The 21,519-nt window shown below is 43.2% G+C and overlaps 1 long non-coding RNA gene across 2 annotated transcripts in view; it reads right to left on the bottom strand.

Annotated features, from left to right (window-relative positions):
- The window catches only part of LOC140906016 (uncharacterized), a 181,912-nt gene extending 177,323 nt beyond the window's left edge, over positions 1 to 4,589 (bottom strand). For both annotated transcript variants that reach the window (XR_012157025.2, XR_012157024.2), the window contains exon 1: positions 4,038 to 4,589. This is a non-coding gene — a long non-coding RNA (uncharacterized LOC140906016). The remainder of the gene's footprint in view (positions 1 to 4,037) is intronic.
- Between the last annotated feature and the right edge of the window lie 16,930 nt (positions 4,590 to 21,519).

Below are 21,519 nucleotides of genomic sequence, written 5' to 3' on the forward strand. Positions count from 1 at the left end.
CCTCCCTGGACAGTGAGTGCACTACACTAATGTCATTCTCAGTCCGTGGTAGAGTGTGGACTGAGCAGCCTCTATTATTTGTTTCTGGCAGCACCCACAATGTACTAAGTGTAGGAATGTAGGCCTGGCCTGAAATGAGCAATTAAACATGGGGGAGGCCTGATTTCTTGGAAGACAGGAGAAAGGAGGTACATTGATTAGCAGGCTGAAAACAGAATATTTGTGCTAACTAACTTAAGTAAATCGGTCAATAAGCTAAGAGACAGAACGTCTGAGCGAGCCAGGATAAGAGGGAAAACAGCCAGGGAACCATTTACAAACAAACAATAAACAAAATAAGTCAAGAATGTAAAGATGAGGTTAAGCTTAGGTTGAGCACGGACAGTGCAAAAATGTGTAATGCAATGTATAGCAAATGCACTGAACCGTGTAAGTCTATATGAAAAAAAAGGTGTGCTGCCTAACTCTGGATGTGTGGTACACCCTATGCCTACCCCCTACGCTTGAGCGTGATCAATTCGGCATAGCTTTGCTGTTATGACAGATAATGAAACCTAAGTGATGAGACTGGAGTCAAGCTGAGTTCTTGGGGAATCAAGTGGAAAAATGTCTTGGGGGAATTCCAACACTAAGCACTGCATGAACACTAAAGAAGGCACAATTCCTGACTCACAGAGCTTACCACCTAAGGCTCTAATCATGGAGACACTTACACATGTGCTTCACTTTGCTTCCCTGGATGTGGAGTAAATGTGTGCAAGTGTTAATCAGTGTTCCCAACTCTTGCAAATTTATCCCAAGTAATGTGATTTCAGCCCCTGCTGGAGCCAGTCTTGTAATGTTCAAGAAGTTCCAATCTTCATGTGTTTTTTGAATTGTCCAGGGGAAAACCACTCTGACTGGTTGCCTTCCTCACTCCCTTGGTGAACAACAACCAGTCACAGCTACTGCAGAAGTCAGGTGGAGCACTCTCCACATCTCCTCAGGAGCTGAGACAATTTTTTGGATAGGAGTGGGGGATGAGGGAGCAACAGATACCATTTCCAAAAGGGAGAGTGGGGACAGAAAGACCCCAAACAAATTGGGTTTGTGGCTGCTTTGTGTCACCAAAATGGCACAGAGCAATTAAAGTGTACCAATGACTCTACTGACTGGGTCTTCTGCTGTGTCAAATGTGCTGTCAGTACTTAGCACATATTCATCAATAACTATTTGCTCTTTCTTTCATTGGGAGGGGGATTGTGTGAGGAGAAAGAGAAGAAAGAACTTTCCATTTGAGGATGTGGCTCTTTGCCTCTCTGACTCAATCCCTATCTTGAGCATGCTTTTGCTTTTTCATTCTCCCTCAACGCACTCCTACGCTATATCCATTCCAGACCTTTCTGCATCAGTGGATTTGTTATTTTTCCCTTAGTTGAGTTCTCAGACATCACATACAGTGGTTTGGTTTGGTTTAATTTTAATTGCATTTCTTTAAAAACTTAAAAAGTTAGGCTTATCACTGCTTGCACGTGGGGAGTCGGTCTTGGATGACTGAGCTGATGCTAGATGGTTTCCAAGCAACTTCAGTAAGCCACTGATCAGCAGTTCAATATAAAACAACACAACAAGCCAAACAAAACAATGAGTTGCAACTGAACACGAAACCAGTTTTGATTAATTCATAAGGGTTATATGAGGTCTTTTGTAAGGTTAACACTGTTTCACTCTAATGGAGAGAGACGTTGGCTCTGGTGAGCCTGAATCTTTCGCATAAGACATTTAATATGTGTGTTTATGCAGATGATATAAATAACATTTGTATGATAAGTGGCCTGTCGCACCATGTCAGTGTGATGAACACTCCACGATAACAAAAATGCCACAACTCAAGAGTTCCAGGAATACCAGCCAAGGAGCCTTAATATATTCAAGAGCTGGAATGATTTAGATTTTACTCCTGGTTTTATTCCCATTCCATATGACCCTTGCAATGGATCTATCAATTAATTATATCAGTTTCCTAAGGATTGGTAGTGGCGCAAAAAGCAGTGTTCCTGGAAGAATGTTAATTTTTATTGTTTCTCTTCTACCTAGTAAAGGTAAGAGCAGGACATCCTGTCTGTTTAAATTATACTTTAGATTTGCTATAATTTTTGAATCTCAGGACACGCAGTCTCAGCAAGCAACACAGGCAAATCAGGATGAGGATGGGACCACCTTTATTACCAGTAACATTCCCTCTTCCAAAATCATCACCAGTTCATTGAATTACAAAGGTCTATGGCCAAATTCTACTCCACTGCAACTGGCATGAGAGACAAATTTAGCCCTCAGTGCTTGAACTAAAAAAGTATTGCTGGTATGCTCCAACTTTTCAAACCTTTTCCCCCAACCAGCAGCAGTGAGGAGTTATGGATATGGCATATACGGCCACATTCAAGTTCTGGGTGGGCAAAAAGTGGATTTTAGGGGTACACAAGATGCAGGGCCAGATTCTGATGCTGAATTCACTGGTGTAAATAAAGTGTAACTGTAGAAATCAGAGGATTTGCACTTCTTTGACTGAGATTAGAATCCAGCTGCTCTACTTATATATTACTGAATTCTGAAGAACGTGCATTGCACAGAAAACTACTAACAAGTAATATTTTAAAGACAGAGGGTCTGATACACCACTACATTTCTCCGAAGGTGCCCCAGGCTCAGTAAATGGACGACTGCCTCCTGTAAAAGTGAAGGGATTGTAGTTAATATGTTTTGATATATGGTAAGAGTCACAATGGAACCTGATCTTAATGATAGCTGAGAATGTACGGTTATTCTCCCCCGCCACCCACCATTGCCCAATGCATTTTAACATACTTAGTGGGAAAATGTCATTTATCCTGCTGTTCTTTTTAAATCTCCTCTACTAATGTCCCTTTCCATCTCAGGGATTTGAAGTAATAAGCTGCTCAAGAGTCACACTCATGGCTTATTGGATCCCCAGAACCCTTTCAGGATCATCTGTTAATTTTTTCACTGGTCCCATCTACAAATTGCAGTTTAGAAACTACCATCGAGGAGGATTTCAGCGTAAAGCTCTACCTAATTATTCATGACAGGACAGAATGAGGAGCTGCAAGTAGAACTACTGTATTAGTTCATCTCTTAAATTACAAATAATTAGTCAAAGGAGATTAAGATGGAATACTTTTTAAACGTTTCTGTGTGAATTTTAGACTTGTAAAAGCTGAGGATTTCACCTGGTGCAGACACACCAAATTTTGCTGAACCAGAATCCAGAGAGCATGACAGCATGCTTTCGTGGCTTTTTTAAAATAATGTATTTTATGTTGGGATGGACTCACGCCACAATCCCAAATCCAAACATCCCCAAACTTTTGGAAGCCCTAAAGATCCAAATCCTATTCTCTACACTGAGCCTACATCTAATTTTGTGTGTACTTTTACAGTGCTTTTCCCTGTGGCTTGATCTTGATGTAATTCTAGCTTTGTGAGGAAGTTACAGTACGAGGTAAGTAGTTGGACTAGACTTCCTCCAGGAATCTGGTGGTGGGGATGGAGACGCCTGGACAGATTATAGAGATGCTGTAAAGGACAAATCAAGAGGATCTGGTAACAGCTTGTACATGAGAGATGGGGGAAGAAGAAAAAGAGGTTGTGAGTAGAACCAGGGAGATGGGGAGCATAGCCAGATTTTCAATAATGCTGAAGTCAAGATGGCTAGAGATGAAAGATGAGGACATCATTTTTCACTGTATTGAGTATGACTTGGTGGTGGGACAGCCAGGCCTATTGACAGAGGAATAGTTACATTGCACCCTCTGTTCAAAACAGAATGTCAGGCATACATAGCCGAGGTGCGATCTGATCAGCTGAGCTAATACTTAGAATCATAGAACCTCAGGGCTGGAAGGGACCTCAGGAGGCCATCTAGTCCAGTCCCCAGCTAAACCATCCCAGCCAGGGCTTTGTCAAGCCTGATCTTAAAAACCTCAAAGGAAGGAGATTCCACCACCTCCCTAGGTAACGCATTCCAGTGCTTCACTTACCTTAGCAGACAGTGGCCTTGTCTGTATGTGAGAGAATTTATTCCAGCTGCAATGTCTGTATCTTCAACATTTTAATTTTCAATCATGAATCAATCTCACTACAGCCAGCCTGTTAAAGTTTTCTGCACATCATTTCTATTGCTCCAGTCTAATTGGCAGGGCCTTCCTTACCTATACGCAAAGCGCGCAGCTGCGCAGAGCACCAGGAAATTTAGGGCACCACATTTGCAGCTGCCTGCTGCTCCAACTCTTCCCCAGGCCCCCCTGAAGATTGCAGCCAGGCCCGGCCCTGCACTCACGGCGCGGGAAGTGGAGCGACCCGGTCCCAGCCTGCTCCGCTCCCCTGGCTTCCAGCTGCGTCGCCAGCGAGTGCGGTTTCCCCCTCCCCCGAAGCCGGGGAGCGGGCAGGAGCTGGCTCCAGGCCTCCACGGGGGGAAGGGGGGCTGTGTGGGGCCCCAGGCCTCCGTGGGGGACGGGGGCTGGCCAGTTCCGGCGGGAAGTGGAGTGACCCGGCCCCTGCCTGCTCCGCTCCGGAGTGACCCGGCCCCTGCCTGCTCCGCTCCCGAGCGGAGCAGGCTGGGGCCGGGTCACTCCACTTCCCGCCGGAACTGGCCAGCCCCCGTCCCCCACGGAGGCCTGGGGCCAGCCCCCCTCGTGGAGGACTGTGGGGCTGCGTAAGGCACCAAAATAGCTAGGGACGGCCCTGCTAACTGGACAGTATACTTCTTTTCATTCCTTTATGTACTAAGCAGACTAAAACTTATAATCTGTAATGAGAGTTTGTGTGAAATATCACTGACAGATGCTTTGACAAACTACACCTCAAAGGTCGGCAAAGTACTCGAGGCCAATTTACCAGTGTGACCATCCCATCAGCGTAGCACCGTCTGGTGTGATTTTCTGTGAAGTATTGATCAAGAACATAGGCAAGAGGGGAATTTCCTTAATAATACAAATATCGATTGATCAGCTATCTTCTTGAGAGGACTTTTCAAGCTACCATGAGAATCCTGTGTAAATATTGAAAGTGAAGGAAAGATGCAGTTAACCAGCATAAGAAATAAATTAATTTTAAAATATAAAATGTTAAATTCTGTTCTGTTACACAGATACTCTGGAGTAGCTCCACTAAAGCCAATAAAGTTATTCCAGATTTATACCATTATAAGTGAGAGCAGAATTTTGCCCATTACACTAAACAAAGAAGGCCACATTCTCTTTTATAGTAACGTCCCTTGACACAGCTAATGTCAAGGGACCTTAGTGTAAATGAGAATCTGGTCACATCTAATAGAGAGGTGTGATGGGGTGTACAAATCCCACACTAAGCAACAAGGGGGTAAGGGATCATTTTGGGTTCACAAAAAGAAAAGGAGTACCTGTGGCACCTTAGAGACTAACCAATTTATTTGAGCATAAGCTTTCGTGAGCTACAGCTCACTTCATCGGATGCATACTGTGGAAAGTGTAGAAGATCTTTTTATATACACACAAAACATGAAAAAAATACCTCCTCCCACCCCACTCTCCTGCTGGTAATAGCTTATCTAAAGTGACCACTCTCCTTACAATGTGTATGATAATCAAGGTGGGCCATTTCCAGCACAGATCCAGGGTTTAACAAGAACGTCGGGGCGGGGGGGGGGGAGGAAAAAACAAGGGGAAATAGCTTACCTTGCATAATAACTTAGCCACTCCCAGTCTCTATTCAAGCCTAAGTTAATTGTATCAAATTTGGGTTCAGCCAGTCCTGCCGTGCCACACCTGCAGCAAATGCTCCATCTACTGGGAGAATGAAAAGGCAGATAAGTAGACCCTTTGGGTGGCAGAGCTCGAGGTGAGCAGACCTGCAGAGTAGAGGTGCAACGCAAGGCAAGGCAAGGCAAGGCAAGGCAAGGCAAGGCTCTGACACTGCTGCCGAAAGGGGCCCTCCTTGAAAAAAGGGAGGACTCACCCTGGAGACAACCAGAGAGGGAAGTATCCTTGGACATGGGCAACTCCCTCTTATTTCTTTTGGTTTGGATTTCCCCACCAGGCGAAGGCCTTGGACTGAGCTGACCCCAGGAGCAGGAGATGAGAGAAAGAGGCCCAGGCCCAGGGAGGGCAGCATTAAGTAGCCTTGGTTGCCAGATTACTGGTAGCCCAAAGGGCCCTGGGTTGGAGCCTGGTGGAGTGGGAGGGACTGGGCTCCCCTTTCTACAACCCCCTTGGCAGTCTGGAGTTGTGGCTATGACTACTAGGCCATGCTTCCCAACCAGACCATGAGTGAAGACCATTACAAGAGATCATGAATTTTAAGGTCAGAAGGGACCATGTGATTCACTAGTCTGACCTACAACTTTATTTCTAGTATTCAAGTTTAGTGCTTGATTGAAAGGTTTGAGTGGCCTCACCATTTTGCTAATGGCTTAGCAGGTGTCCGATTTCCACAGTCCCTGTGAATGGCGAGTCTCTTGCCACAGTCTTCGTACTCTGCAACTTGGCCTATGACTGCCCCTATTGGTGAAAGGATGGGATTGGATGGGTCAGAAGAGCAGTACTGGGGAAGAGAGACTTCTAAACCACAGATGCAAATCCAGCAATCAAAAGTCATTCACACCTATTCATCAAGTGAGTTGGTAAATGACAGTCCAACCCCCAGTTAACAAATATCTCTACTGCAAAGACCACCCCAGACAGTGAAGTTGAAGTTGTAGTAGTAGGGGGACAGGGGTGCTGGAACACTTTGTATAGTGGGGGTGCTGAGAGCCATTGAACCAAACTGTAAACCCTGTATCCAATGGAAACCACTTCAAGTCAGGAGGTGCTGCAGCACCCCCTACACCCATAGTTCCAGCACCTATGGGTGGGGGTGTCTGTTTTATTAGGCTGTTGTTACTGGGTTACCTCGAGACAGGGGCTACTTCATTGTGTACTCCCAAATCCATTATAAACACCTCCTTTATCACATGTTCTTCAGCAGGCCTGCCCAGATATTTGGCTCTTGAAAAGGAGCCTATGCTGTACATAAATTCAGGATGTAACTCCATGAGCTGCAGAAACTGCTATTGTTTGATCCATGTTTCCCCCGCCATGTGCCTTTTTCAGTGAATTTTAAAATTCCCTTTCATTTTATTGGCTATTTCCCTTTCCTTCCTCCTACATGTTAGGTTTAAAGGGGCAGGAGGTCCTTTTCATCATTGATTTGTTTTTCTGACCTTTTTATATACATGCAGAGAAGATGAGCAAAAAGGCACAGGCAGCGCTAGGAAAGGAACAGAAAAAAACAAACGTTGCAAAGCAAACGTGACATCTAATTAATCTGAAAATAAAATCCCATCCATGGGCATGAAACAAGTGACACTTAAGTTGTAGGGCCTTTTAACCCGCTGCTGCTTTACAATGGAGTGCCCGTGTAATGGCACATTGAACAACATGCACGCCAGTGCTACCAAATAAATTTCTTAAAGTGAATGTCCTTTATAAAGAATGAATACTGAGCACATTCATGAGGATGAGAAACTTAATTAAGAAAGGACCGTCAACAATCGAAGCTATTCCTATTTATAGCTGCAAATTTCAGACTTGGAGCCCATTTTCTCATAAATTCAAAACAATGTATTTCTCTTGTATTTTAAGGCCCTGGAACCCAAAGATCTCTGCCAGACTTCCTGCATGACCTTGGGCAAGTCATTTCATCACTTTGTGCCTCTGTGTGGATAATACTTCCTTCCACCCATCTCTCTGCCTTGCCTCTGTAAGCTCTGGTTTCAGGGCAAGGATTGTCTCTTGCTGTGGGTTTGGGTCCCTGTTAAAATCATAGAAGATTAGGGTTGGAAGAGACTTCAGGAGGAACAGACAGACCTCTGTTGCGCTAGACACTGTACAGTCTTGGCTGGAGCTTTTGGCTCTACAATAGTAACACGTTGTTTATTTTTAGTGTTCAGATCTGGGGTTTGGGACTGGGCCCATTGAAGGGACGAGTAGAAGCAGCAGGAACTGGCACTCGTGGTTCAGTAAGTGGTACTCTTCCTTCCAAGTCAGTATTAAGCCAATTCCCTAGTGTGGTGCAGTGGACATGGTATTTTGGAGATGCTGTGGTTTAGTTAGACATAAAACAGACATCCTGATCGCTTGTGGTCATTAAAGAACCCTGATGTTTTTGTAAGAGTAGAGGAGCCAACCATGGTGGTTTGGCCAAATTCAGAACTGGGCTATTACTTTTTGTGTACCTAAAATCCTTCTGCATGTAGGAATGTCTATGCCAACTTTACTCTACCTCTATATCGAGGGAATCCCTTGTTAAGTGTTTAAGACAGCTATCTGGCCATAGTAGGTTTTAAGATTGAGAACTTTATGCCTAATTTTGGTATCACCAAGATTTAATGGCATGACCGTCTTATAATGGGAGTGATTTAATTGTCGAAGGGACAGAAATGCCAACTTTTGGGAGAACGACCTAATTCAGTCCCATATTATTTGTATGATCTTCCCTCAGAAAAAATTGGCCCTGATTCTCTTCTCACTTACACCAATATGAATCATCTGTAACTCTGCTAAAGTCTACTGAGTTATACCAGTATAAATGGGAGAAGAATCAGCCCCACAAACAACAATCAACCACTTAATGTGAAATAATCAACACTATCTTTGTCCTGTGCCCTGATGTACTGAAATCCTGTCTGAGAGTGACATTCTTTTAAGTGAATAGTAATCAAATATGAATGTTTTCCCCTGCATGAAACTTGTGACACAGAGGGATAACCTGGGATTAATGCATTAAGTGAATGTGTTTGTTGTGTCTCAGTTCATGTCACAGCAATGTACTTACAACAATTCCATTATATTCAGTAAGTGAACATACTGGGAAAGGCCTTAAAACATAGCCACTGAGCACAGTTAAATCTATTTCTCCACAAGGGATTCACTTAAGGGGCATAAGACTATATGCCACTCATGTTTATTGAAGTTAGGGCAGATCTAGTCACTTATAAAAGTTCTTAGTAATACATTAGCACAATTTACATGAGCTTTTGTAGGTTTAGGAGGTGTGCAGAATGGTGTTCAGTAGGCTTACTCTTAGATGAGGAATTTAAGTGGTTTGCATTCTATTGGAGATGAATAAATGTACTGTACTGGCAATCGATTCTAGAAGTGTATTTGCATGTGTGTATGATATAAAACAGTGCTTTTCCTAGGATTTATCTTTTGCATTCTGTCCTTCTTTCTACTCCTTTCTTCTCTGTCTTCTACCTCCCTTTCTTTCTCAGTCTCCTTCATTATGTTCCTTTCCTCCCTCTTCCTTCCTCTTCTTCCATTTTCTCTCTTTGAACCATTTCTTCCCTTCCTATCTCCAGTTCCCAATGCTCACTTCATCTGGAGGTTTAAGCAGCCTTAGTGATACAATGATGCCTGCATGAGCACTTTAAATTAGCGAAGAAGGATGGTTCCCTGCCTTAACCTTCTCTGAGATTGCTCAATCTTTACTAACTCAGATGTTGGCTCCCCCTCAGGCCCTTGCTAATACAGACTTCTTCTGATACAGCACACTTTCTGTACATACACATTTAGCCCACAACTAGGGAGGTCTGCAACCTGCAAGGTCCCTGCAAAAGACTTGAGGGGGGTTTTCTGTTACTATTTGCAGACCCAAGCCTGGCATAACTAAAATATAACCAAAGGAAAGGCAGGTTTCTGAGACAAAAACATTTCCTCCCTAGTGGAGGCAACATTCATCTTTATTCGTGTTTGGATACATGGAGATTGCTCATTTGTATGTGGCTTTTGGAACAATGATACTATGTACAGCCCTCCTTCTCTCCTTTTGAAACTATAGGCTAGTCCTGTATTAAAGCCACTGTCAGCTGCACAAACAATAATCTATGAATTTTTGAGGGCAGGAAACAATTACTGTACAATGCTGCATATGTATTATTCAGACTCCTTAAGCAACCCAGCTGGCAATACGTGCGTACAACAAAAGAACAAACATTTTGCAATAAAACTCATTTTAATTAAAACACCAAAGAGTCTCAGGAACCTTTCCTTTTAGCCTTAAGGAGAGCAGTTAAATTGGCTTCATTTTCTGAGCCTGATTTAAAAAGAAGAAAAAAATCTGTCTTATGTTTTAATTGTCAAGAGGGCCTTATTTTCATTCAAACTAAGGTTCCTCTATGCTACTCTGGCATTAGAAAGGGAACTTGGTTCAAAGAGAATCTAGCCCTACATTACTTGCCTCTTATGGATTGTATTGCCTGGCCATTGCCATGAATATTATTAACAGAACACTTGGATAGTGTTAATGTACTCAATGCTTTTTTTGCCTCTGTTTTCACTAACAAGGTCAGCTCCCAGACTGCTGCGCTGGGTATCACAAAATGCAGAAGAGATGGCCAGCCCTCTGTGGAGATAGAGGTGGTTAGGGACTATTTAGAAAAGCTGGACGTGCACAAGTCCATGGGGCCGGACGAGTTGCATCCGAGAGTGCTGAAGGAATTGTGGCTGTGATTGCAGAGCCACTGGCCATTATCTTTGAAAACTCGTGGCGAACCGGGGAAGTCCCGGATGACTGGAAAAAGGCTAATGTAGTGCCAATCTTTAAAAAAGGAAAGAAGGAAGATCCTGGGAACTACAGGCCAGTCAGCCTCACCTCAGTCCCTGGAAAAATCATGGAGCAGGTCCTGAAAGAATCAATCCTGAAGCACTTGCATGAGAGGAAAGTGATCAGGAACAGCCAGCATGGATTCACCAAGGGAAGGTCATGCCTGACTAATCTAATCGCCTTTTATGATGAGATTACTGGTTCTGTGGATGAAGGGAAAGCAGTGGATGTATTGTTTCTTGACTTTAGCAAAGCTTTTGACACGGTCTCCCATAGTATTCTTGTCAGCAAGTTAAGGAAGTATGGGCTGGATGAATGCACTATAAGGTGGGTAGAAAGCTGGCTAGATTGTCGGGCTCAACGGGTAGTGATCAATGGCTCCATGTCTAGTTGGCAGCCGGTATCAAGTGGAGTGCCCCAAGGGTCGGTCCTGGGGCCGGTTTTATTCAATATCTTCATAAATGATCTGGAGGATGGTGTGGATTGCACTCTCAGCAAATTTGCGGATGATACTAAACTGGGAGGAGTGGTAGATACGCTGGAGGGGAGGGATAGGATACAGAAGGACCTAGACCAATTGGAAGATTGGGCCAAAAGGAATCTGATGAGGTTCAATAAGGATAAGTGCAGGGTCCTGCACTTAGGACGGAAGAACCCAATGCACAGCTACAGACTAGGGACCGAATGGCTAGGCAGCAGTTCTGCGGAAAAGGACCTGGGGTGACAGTGGACGAGAAGCTGGATATGAGTCAGCAGTGTGCCCTTGTTGCCAAGAAGGCCAATGGCATTTTGGGATGTATAAGTAGGGGCATAGCGAGCAGATCGAGGGACGTGATCGTTCCCCTCTATTCGACATTGGTGAGGCCTCATCTGGAGTACTGTGTCCAGTTTTGGGCCCCACACTTCAAGAAGGATGTGGATAAATTGGAGAGAGTCCAGCGAAGGGCAACGAAAATGATTAGGGGACTGGAACACATGAGTTATGAGGAGAGGCTGAGGGAGCTGGGATTGTTTAGCCTGCAGAAGAGAAGAATGAGGGGGGATTTGATAGCTGCTTTCAACTACCTGAAAGGGGGTTCCAAAGAGGATGGCTCTAGACTGTTCTCAATGGTAGCAGATGACAGAACGAGGAGTAATGGTCTCAAGTTGCAGTGGGGGAGGTTTAGATTGGATATTAGGAAAAACTTTTTCACTAAGAGGGTGGTGAAACACTGGAATGAGTTACCTAGGGAGGTGGTAGAATCTCCTTCCTTAGAGGTTTTTAAGGTCAGGCTTGACAAAGCCCTGGCTGGGATGATTTAACTGGGAATTGGTCCTGCTTTGAGCAGGGGGTTGGACTAGATGACCTTCTGGGGTCCCTTCCAACCCTGATATTCTATGATTCTATGATGGGAAAAAACAAAGCAGAATAAGGGCCTGATTCTCCCCTCGCACTGGGGTAAATCAGGAGTACCTCCATTACACCACAGCGTAAAACTGATGTGAGAGGAGGATCAGGCCCAGAATATTTTTCAGATGGGAAAAGCCTTGTTAAAATTTACTGGCCTTTTCCATTTAAAAAAAAAGGGGGGGGGGTGAATTTAGAGGTGTTTGTGTGTATATGTTTTAGGTAAATAGCTGTTGTTTTGCAGACATATTTGTTAAATTGATCATGAATCCTATGTATAGATTTTTCCATCAGTGACTTCTCTTCTAGTGACACAAATCACTAGTAACAAGTCACTAGATGCAATTTTGCACCTTCAATTATTTGTGCCTGCAATTAAGCCCTCGAGACACCTTAGTGACCTAAACTGCAGCTACAAATAATTCAAAGCACAAACAACTGTGAGAGCAAAACTTCCACACTCAAAAAATAGAGGCCTGGTATAACCCAGACTGAATATTTGTCCCTTAATATACAAAAATGTATGTAATATGCCTCACCTTCCATTTGCATGCTTTTATAGTGACTTGCTTCTATTAATAGCCTGCCACTTCCTGGATTCAACATGACCTATTAGAGCCAAAGAATTTGCTCCTTTTGGAAAAGATACACAACCACAGCATCCCATTCTTCTCCTATTCCTGCTTCTCTGAGCTTTCCCCTGTGTTGCACTCGATTTTTCCTGGGGTAAATGCTTCCCTTTACATTGTGTTAAGGTGCTGTGCAATGGACAAGCTAAGATGGAACTAAAATGGCAGGTCTGCAATATTGGGGAGGCTTGTGGCAGGTACTGAGTTGGTGCATGGTACTCGAACAGCATTTATTTAAATGAACAGGCTGCATTGCTGCAGAGCAGGTCGTGGGTTGCCATTGCCTCTGGGAAGCTGCTGTCTTGCAGCGAGGAAAGAGGTTCCTTGCAGAAATGAGCTTCGACACTTACTGGGACAGGATCAGATCGCTGAACTGCTAGTTTGCTTACAACAAGGGTTGTGCTGGAGAACTACCTGCCCTTGGGCATATCCCGGTTTCTTTTTTTTGTTGTGTTTTGTTTTTGCTTTTTTGCTTCAGCTAGTAAGGTCACGTTCTTACAACAATTAAGCTCTAACCTTTGATTTATTTGGCTGGACTCCCAGTGCCCCAGTGTGACAGGCCTCTGCCTGCTCTCTCTATGCCCCGCGCTGCATGTGTCATGTCAGTGACGTCAGCTTTAGAATGTTACATCACTCAGGCAGAACACTGGTGTTCTGCCGTAACTTGGCACTGTGCTCTTGTCTTTGCTTCCAAAGGCTTCCGACGTTTGGGGTGTTGGAGGGAATCTCCCAGGTAATGTGGAGAGATGCAGAGTAAGCTTTGAGATGCTGCCATCTGTTGTGAACCTAGTCAGAAATGACATGTGGCAGTAACTATTCGCTATGCCTCAAGTGATTGCAGGAGCCATGGCAGTGGACAGCTTTGCAGTGAAGCACAAAACTGGTAATGACAATTGGATGGGAATCTCCCCTCCTTTGGCCTCACTGCTCTGTTCTTAAAATGTTCAGGGAATGAGCACTGATGTTCCTGCTGTATAATTCTTCAACTTCCAGATTTCAGCAGGATTCAGCTGGGAAGGAAACCGAAGCTATCAAAAAAGAGTAGGGGTGGGATTGGCAGGAGGCAGTTTGTCTTTGGTCTCATGAATGATATTGGACAGTCATCCCTGATCACTGGATGACTGTCCCAGGCAGTCTTCTGCTCCACTACCTATGTCCCTTTCCCCTCGGTGCAGCCCGTCACAGGGTTAATTGGCCCTTTCTCTCTACTCAGACCTTCTGTAAGGTAGTCACCCCCATCGTAGGCTGGAAGTTGAAGCTAGACAAATGCAGACTAGACATAAGGTACAAATCCTTAACCACAAGGGTAATTAATCATTAGAATAACTTTAGTAAGGGTTGTGGTGGATTCTCCATCACTGGTGACTTTAAAATCAATATTGAATTTTTTTTCTAGAAGATTTGCTCTAGCTCGAAGAATTAATTCAGGGAAATGTTATGGCCTGCGTTATACAGGAGGTCAGACTAGATCATCACAGTTGTCCCTTCTAACCTTAGAATCTATGAAGTCAGGGATGGGAGTAATTCACCAATGTGTTACACCAGTTTGATGGCAATGTAACTCGTTTAGTATTAGACCCTAGGTTTATTTACAAAGTATTTGAAAACAAAATACTAAAGAGATCTTGGTTGCAATCTTTGGGCCTCTGTACCTCAAGCATTAGTGAATAATTTGTATCAATATCCTCATCTTATTGCAATTCTGGAACACCTCTAGTAACTAATCTTCCATATTTTGTGATTTCTGTTCTGTTAGCTTGTCAAATATCTTTTATCACTTTGCACATGCTTAGAGTTTACAAACAGAAGGACTCTTAGGCCACAGCATGCATAATGCAATGTGCAATGTACATACAACACATGTTTTGTGAGGCATCGGTTTACTGATCACCTAAGCATAGTATCTGGGCCTGATCCTGCTCTCATTGACATCAATGGCAAAAATAGCTTAAATTAAGGAAGGATTTTTAAAAAAAATTATATCCACCCTTGCAGAGGGCCAACAGGAGGCCTGTGAATCACCTATGTTTCACTGAAGCCATACGTTCAGGACTATTGAGATACCTGGGCTTTGTGTGGGCTCTTGCACAGAGACTTCACCCTGGGAAATTGTTGGTATAAGCTGAACAGAGGTTCACTGAACCATACAGCCATGGTTCTGTGTGCGTGGGCGTGCACATACCATAGATAGCATTTTATTTTCACTTTCCAAAACTCTTCACATGTTCAAATTTACTTTGACTCCTTTTCACTTTTTAAATGTTAGGAGTTAGAAAAAATGGATCATTTCTGAATAGCTGATTGCAGCATTGATTTCCGCCCCCCTCCCACAATGCACAGTGAATATAAATACTGTAATACCGGACTTCTTTGCTGCTGCTGCTGCCCTGCACTGGAAACCACTTTTGTTCTGCTGTGCAAAATATATATACTTTGCTTGCTGTTTGTTGGCCTGTCGTCCCAGAAAATAACAAATGATCGCAATAAATTTTGAGAGATGGGAAAAGAGAGATTCTGGATGTGAAGGCACAGCCAAGGGCAATTTCAGAACCTCCCCCAGCCCTTCCTAACTCGGTTTGTTCCTCTTGCCCACAGGTTATCGTCATTCCTGCAGGGGGGAAAAAAGCCAAGCGAATGACAGCTGCTGAACTATGGAGTCTGTGAACAGTCCAGGGACAATCTGTTCTATTTCCAGGCCACTTGACTTCAAAAAAAAAAAAAAGAGAGAAAAAAATGAAATAAAAAACATATGTAGTAGAATATTTAAAAGCCCATGCATACCTCAATAGCTTTACAGTGATACTGTGGGACAAGGATAGTGGCTGGTAGTAATGGCTTCTGGTGGCACACAGGAGTCCTTTGTAGGGAAATAAGGGAAAGCCAGGTACACCGGTTTTGTTTTCATCTCTTGACTGCTGCTGAATGACTCCATTATATTCAGGCAGAATGTGTATGTTATGCTGTAGAGTGCACCAAATGCACTGATTTCATTGGGCTGTTTAATGAACCATGACAGCACAGCAGGTGTGAAGGAGAATCAGAAGGGAATTAGGTGATCATAAATATTCTTCCATGGAGAGATGTGCACGCACCAGGACTTCTAAGGTTATTACACAGGAGTGGAGGGAGGGAGCCAGAAATAGGAAGAAACCTGAAGGGCTTTGCTCTGACCAATAAAGAGGCTCTGAGGTACATTGTGCCAGCCTGACCACATATTCAAACTAGCACAGCATGAAGACATTGCTGCTAGCCTTAGATCATTGACACAAGCACAAACCACCCAACGTGCCAGCTGATCGCAGGCGAGTCTGGAGGATCTGGTGCTGCCTCAGCATTTTAACTATCTTTCCACGGTACCTTACTGCCCCAAGTGTTCTGTATCTCAAGCCCCTGGGAACTGTGCCGTTCTTTGGTTGAGCCTATTATTTTCCATAATTACAGGAAAGTGGTTTTGCTAGCTTTTTGCAGTACTGACAGTCAAAATCTCTGGTGAAGTGCTGAGATGACAATGAAAGAGAGAGTCTGAGGTCTCAGAGAGCCAGCAGTCCTGAGTACAGCTCTCATGGGAGTCCTGCAGAGCATTCTAAATGCTAGAGCACAAGGGCTTCGGCTGTCCAACAATTCTTACCAAATAAATTTCTCCATAGAGAAAAGGTGAAATAGGGACCATTTCATTTTATATTGAACCCAGAGGGTTCATTGAGTTCAGCTCATAGCGTTCTGGGGCAGAATGATTACATAGGATCTCAAATGTCTTCTAATATTCACACAGCCACAAGTAAATTCACCTGTTATGTTTTCTAGGAGACACTTGAAAAAAATATCCCCCATAGTCTTCATTCAAACTTTGTAGTGAATAAGCAGCAATCTCTTCCATGCATGCTTACTCCAGTTTATGAGTTAGGAAACCTGATGTGGTGACATCACAGGCTGTGCTTAGTTAGCTTGGCAGCTAGAGAACTACAGAGCTCTGTCTGTTTCTAGTTGTCTCAGTAAAGAATGTCTGTTCAGTTCCTTACAACCCACACTACAAGCATAGTTTATTGCTAAGAGCTTGTGATATGGAAGGGTTGTATAAAACCAGGTAGCTTGAAAAAAGCAGTCTGGAAGTCTGACTGAAAAACTAAATGTGGCTCATGCAAAGGTGCTGTCACTTAGCTTGAGTTGCAAGAAGACTATTAAAAAAGATTTCAGAGTTTTATATCCCAGACTTTGAAATCAGTGCTCAGAGTGCTTATGCAGATCTACATGTGTGGGTTGCAAATGATGTCAGTGCCCACAGTCCTGAAATTTTAGCCGACTTCACCAACTAAGGTACTTCTGGGGATGCTTGGAATACAACATGCATTATTTCTGCTACCATGTTCCACTGAAAACCCCAAGAACGAACAGGATATATATCTAGCTGACTTTCCCCCATGATCATTTGTGGATTCATGTTGCTCTCCTCAGTTATCTACATTTAGCTGCATAACAGCCAAGAGTCATACTTTCAAAAGACCTGAAAAATAGAGTGGGGTGAATAATTGATTTTTCAATTCAGCTAGCAAGCTGAAAAATCAAGGAAAATCTTTAGATCAGGTCTGAAAATATCCATAATTTGGCAGCTAATTAGAAAAGTCCATTTTGGGAACACAGACCTGATGTGTGGCTTTAGCCTATGATCAGAGCACTCAGCTGGGAGGTTGAAGACTCACATTAGAGTCTTTATGCTGGGGTGGTGACTTGAGCTTGAGTGGTTCCCCTCTTAGGGGAGTGCTCTGACCACTTGGTTCTGGGGTGTGTTGCTTTCAATCTCCTCTATTGAAGCTGTTCCATTTTGCATAAATACTTAAGTATTCCTTAGGGTACAGAGAATGACTCAACAGCCTGGTGATTAAGGCACCTACCTCGGAGGTAGGAGATGTAGAGTCAGTTTCTTTCTTTGCCTGGCTCAGAGGAGGGATTTAAATCCACATCTCTTACCTCTCAGATGAGCACCTTATAACCCAACTTGAAAGTCCACCCTCCCTGTCTTTGGAACAATGAATATTTACATTTGTATACAAAGTAGACCAGCTTCAGCAGGAGACACTGAAAGCACCTCACCCAGAACAACCAATAGCTTGGGGGGTTATGGCACTCAGCTGGAAGAACAGAGAGGGGATTTCAAGTCTCTGCTCTAGTGTGGGGAGTCAAACCTGGGTCTCCCACATCCAAGCAAGAGCCTTAACCATTGAGCTAAATGGTTATAAAGGGGAGGCACACATACGTACAGTTGTTGGCCCTGTAAATCTTTTCCCTGGCCAAAACTATCAGGTTGAATTCACAAATGGTTTTGGGTCTGCTGAAACTGCACCTTTTGGAGAATAAATGATTCTTCTGAAAAATGTCACCCGGCTCCGTTCAGAAACCACGGCCAGCGCCAGATTTTCAAAAGGGCTCAGCACAGGCCTCTTTTGAATATCCCGCCGTAAGTGTCAAAAAATGGGAGCTGCTGGATGCCCAGAGCTTTTGAAAATCTGCTCCTTATTTAGATGCCTAGATGGGCACTGAGTTCTTTTGAAAATCTGATGCAGATTGGTGGATGCTGAGCATTTTAAAATCTGGCCCTTAGCTCTTTTGAAAATCTAGCTCCATGTCAAGGGAATCTGCTGACCTGCTAGGGAACTTAAGCCACCTGGGGCGGGGCTTTTGTCCTACACTTTGGGAGGATTATTTTAAAAAACGTTCTCCTTGTGGTCCTTTATAAGTAAAGTTGAATGCACTTCCAACAAAAACACCTGTAAACTTTCTGGGAGGTGAACAGATATGAAGACGCAAACAGCCGGTCCCAAAGTTATGACAGTGAATGATGGTTAATACCCTCTCTGCAAAGACTGTGGCAGAGAAATGCTCTCACCAATGCTCCTTTTAATCTCCTCCAGGCCAGGGCGTGATTCATGATTTTCCTTCCAGTTCTGTATAGTTTGGAGATGCAGATTTGAGGCCTGATTTTTCTTCTCATTTGCACTGGTATAGAATCAGGCATAAAATCATTGAAGATGGTGTAAGCAAGAAGAGAATGAACTCCATGTTCAATGGCTGAATGGTGGTTTGGCAAATACATTTCAAGATCACCTTGTTATCTACAGACAAAATAGGTTGAACTCTGTATGATTCTGCTTCAGACTGTGATTTCTCTACCACTCAGCACTAAATGACCCTGTGCAACTTTCTGGAATGGGCAGGTGGTCCCAGAATCAGTACATTGCTCTGCTGGACATTTTACTGGACAGAGTAGAAAGGGTGACCTCCACACTCATTTTATCAGTCCAAAGGCTGGCAGAGGCTAGCATGCAAATTGATCACAAATTGATCACCAGAAGGAAATGCACACCTCACCTGCACTGACTATCTTGGGACTTATAGGGTCAATAGAAGCATCAGTCTTTGCCTGTGTTTGAGAGAGCAACGGCCAAGCTAGCATTCAATTTAAGCGATGTGTGCACAGGAAAAGAGAAATAGTCACAAGACCTTTGGCCTCGTCTACACGACAAATGCTTTGGCGGTATAGCTATCCTGGTAGAGCCCCTTAGTGAAGTCACAGCAGATGCTGATAGAAGAAGTTTTTCTGTCAGCATAGGAACATCACCTCCCTAAATGACTGTCTTCAGTGCTGTTGTAGCCATATTGGTCCCAGGATATTAAAGAGAGACAGTGGGTGAGGTAATATCTTTTATTGGACCAACTTCTGTTGGGGAGAGAGAGAAAAGTTTTTGAGTATACACAACTGTCTTCAGGTCTGGGCAAGGGACTCAGAGTGTCACAGCTAAACACAAAGTGGAAGGGATAAGGAGTTAACACATGTTGCAGGAGACCATTCAAGCTGAAATGGGCAGTTGTAGGATAACGGAGGGTTAGTGGAGGGAGGGTTATTGTTGTAATGAGCCATAAATCCAATGTCCAGTGTGCTCTTTCATGGACATAATAAAGACATTGGATTTATGCTCAAAAAAGCAGGGAGAGCGATCACCAACAGTTCACTACTGCAAACACAGGGGAGGAACCCGACACCAGCTTCCACAAGGGAAATTCTCTGAAAGAAAAGAAACTACTACATGCATGTCATCAGCTTGCCAGTTATTCTGAGCAGCGGAGCAGCACATCCTTGCCAGAAACACATCACCCCCAGAGACCTAATTTGCAAGCGCCTGAGAGGGTACTGCAAACAATGAAGAGTGGTACCAAAAAGAAAAACCCCTATACAAACTTTTTTTTAAAAAAAGGATTTGAATGTCTCTCTTTAATTAATTCCCAGTTCAGTTCTTCATCAGGGAAACATTTTGAATGAAATGTACATAAGAATGGCTGTACTGGGTCAGACCAAAGGTCCATCTAGCACAGTATCCTGTCTTCTGACAGTGGCCAATGCCAGGTGCCCCAGAGGGAATGAACAAAATAGGTAATCATTAGGGCTGTTGATTAATCGCAGTTAACTCTAGCAATTAGCTCAAAAAATTGATCACAATTAATCGCAGTTTTAATTGCACCGTTAAACAATAGAATACCCATTGAAATTTATTAAATATTTTGGATGTTTTTCTACATTTTCATATGTATTGTATTCTGTGTTGTAATTAAAATAAGTGTATATTATTTTTGATTACAAATATTTGCACTGTAAAAATGATAAAAGAAATAGTATTTTTCAATTCACCTCATACAAGTACCGTAGGGCAATCTCATTGTCGTGAAACTGCAACTTACAAATGTAGATTTTTTTTGTTACATAACTGCTCTCAAAAACAAAACAATGTCAAACTTCAGAGCCTATAAGTCCCCTCAGTCCTACTTCTTGTTCAGCTAGTCACTAAGACAAAGAAGTTTGTTTACATTTACAGGAGATAATGCTGCCCTCTTCTTATTTACAATGTCACCAGAAAGTGAGAACAGGCATTCTCATGGCACTTTTGTAGCTGGCATTGCAAGGTATTTACATGCCAGATATGCTAAACATTTGTACGCTCCTTCATGTTTTGACCACCATTCCAGAGGACATGCGTCCATGCTGACGATACTCGTTAAAAAAATATTGTGTTAATTAAATTTGTGACTGAACTCCTTGGAGGAGAATGTCTCCTGCTCTGTTCTACCCGCATTCTGCCATATATTTCATGTTATAGCAGTCTCGGATGATGACCCAGCACATGTTGTTCATTTTAAGAACACTTTCACTGCAGATTTGACAAAACACAAAGAAGGTACCAATGTGTGATATTTAAAGATAGCTACAGCACTTAACCCAACATTTAAGAATCTGAAGTTCCTTCCAAAATCTGAGAGGGACGAGGTGTGGAGCTTGCTTTCAGAAGTTTTAAAAGAGCAACACTCTGATGCAGAAACTACAGAACCCGAACCACTAAAAAAGAAAATCAACTTTCTGCTGGTGGCATCTGACTAAGATAATGAAAATGAACATGCGTTGGTCAAAGCATTATCAAGCAGAACCCATCATCAGCATGGATGCATGTCCCCTGCAATGGTGGTTGAAGAATGAAGGGACACGTGAATCTTGAGCGCATCTAGCACGTAAATATCTTGTGACGCCGGCTACAACAGTGCCATGCAAACATCTGTTCACACTTTCCAGTGACACTGTAAACAAGAAGCGGGCAGCATTATTTTCTGCAAATGTAAACAAACTTTTTTGTCGGAGTGACTGGCTGAACAAGAAATAGGACTGAGTGGACTTGCAAGCTCTAAAATTGTACATTGTTTTAATTTTGAATACAGTTTTTTGTACATAATTCTACATTTGTAAGTTCAACTTTCATGATAAAGAGATTGCACTACCGTACTTGGTATTAGGTGAATTGAAAAATACTGTTTCGGGGGGGGGGGGAGAAGGGTTTACAATGCAAATAC

Source organism: Lepidochelys kempii, chromosome 2 (assembly GCF_965140285.1).
Source record: "Lepidochelys kempii isolate rLepKem1 chromosome 2, rLepKem1.hap1, whole genome shotgun sequence".
Lineage (NCBI taxonomy): Eukaryota > Metazoa > Chordata > Testudines > Cheloniidae > Lepidochelys > Lepidochelys kempii.